A 993-nucleotide genomic window follows, 5' to 3' on the forward strand; every position below is an offset into this window, starting at 1 on the left:
AATTTCTCAATGAAACGCATACCACAATTCAAGTGGTGCAACAATTTGGTACTAAATTTCAGTGAAAAATTACGAAATGCAGTCGGTTTCCGACAAACGAACTCAGAGCAAGCCTTCTGCCGGAGTTGAACCGACGACCTCCCGCTTACTAAGCGGGTGCTCTACCAACTAAGCTAAGAAGGCACGGTCTTGCAAGTCTAAAGTCTAACCATGCCATAGAATTTCACAATGAAACGCATACCACAATTCAAGTGGTGCAACAATTTGGTACTAAATTTCAGTGAAAAATTACGAAATGCAGTCGGTTTCCGACAAACGAACTCAGAGCAAGCCTTCTGCGGGGGTTGAACCGACGACCTCCCGCTTACTAAGCGGGTGCTCTACCAACTAAGCTAAGAAGGCATGGTCTTCAAGTCTAAAGTCTAACCATGTCGTGAAATTTCTCAATGAAACGCATACCACAATTCAAGTGGTGCAACAATTTGATACTAAATTTCAGTGAAAAATTACGAAATGCAGTCGGTTTCCGACAAACGGACTCAGAGCTAGCCTTCTGCCGGAGTTGAACCGACGACCTCCCGCTTACTAAGCGGGTGCTCTACCAACTAAGCTAAGAAGGCACGTTCCTTCGAGTGTGAAGTCTAACCATGCCATAGAATTTCACAATGAAACGCATACCACAATTCAAGTGGTGCAACAATTTGGTACTAAATTTCAGTGAAAAATTACGAAATGCAGTCGGTTCCCGACAAACGAACTCAAAGCAAGCCTTCTGCCGGAGTTGAACCGACGACCTCCCGCTTACTAAGCGGGTGCTCTACCAACTAAGCTAAGAAGGCACGGTCTCGCAAGTGTAAAGTCTAACCATGTCTTGAAATTTCACAATGAAACGCATACCACAATTCAAGTTGTGCAACAATTTGGTACTAAAATTTCAGTTTAAAATTACGAATGCAGTCGTTTCCGACAAACGACTCAGAGCTAGCCTTCTGC

At 43.9% G+C, this 993-nt stretch overlaps 4 non-coding genes across 4 annotated transcripts; all 4 read right to left on the reverse strand.

Moving 5' to 3' along the window:
* Positions 1-110: 110 nt before the first annotated feature.
* Positions 111-183, reverse strand: Pmar_PMAR024292. Its single transcript has one exon. It is a non-coding gene; the product is annotated as a tRNA-Thr (tRNA).
* A 146-nt stretch (positions 184-329) lies between these two features.
* Pmar_PMAR024293 lies at positions 330-402 on the reverse strand. Its single transcript has one exon. It is a non-coding gene; the product is annotated as a tRNA-Thr (tRNA).
* A 145-nt stretch (positions 403-547) lies between these two features.
* Positions 548-620, reverse strand: Pmar_PMAR024294. Its single transcript has one exon. It is a non-coding gene; the product is annotated as a tRNA-Thr (tRNA).
* Positions 621-766: 146 nt separating this feature from the next.
* Positions 767-839, reverse strand: Pmar_PMAR024295. Its single transcript has one exon. It is a non-coding gene; the product is annotated as a tRNA-Thr (tRNA).
* Between the last annotated feature and the right edge of the window lie 154 nt (positions 840-993).

Source organism: Perkinsus marinus (assembly GCF_000006405.1).
Source record: "Perkinsus marinus ATCC 50983 genomic scaffold scf_1104296974352, whole genome shotgun sequence".
NCBI lineage: Eukaryota > Perkinsozoa > Perkinsida > Perkinsidae > Perkinsus > Perkinsus marinus.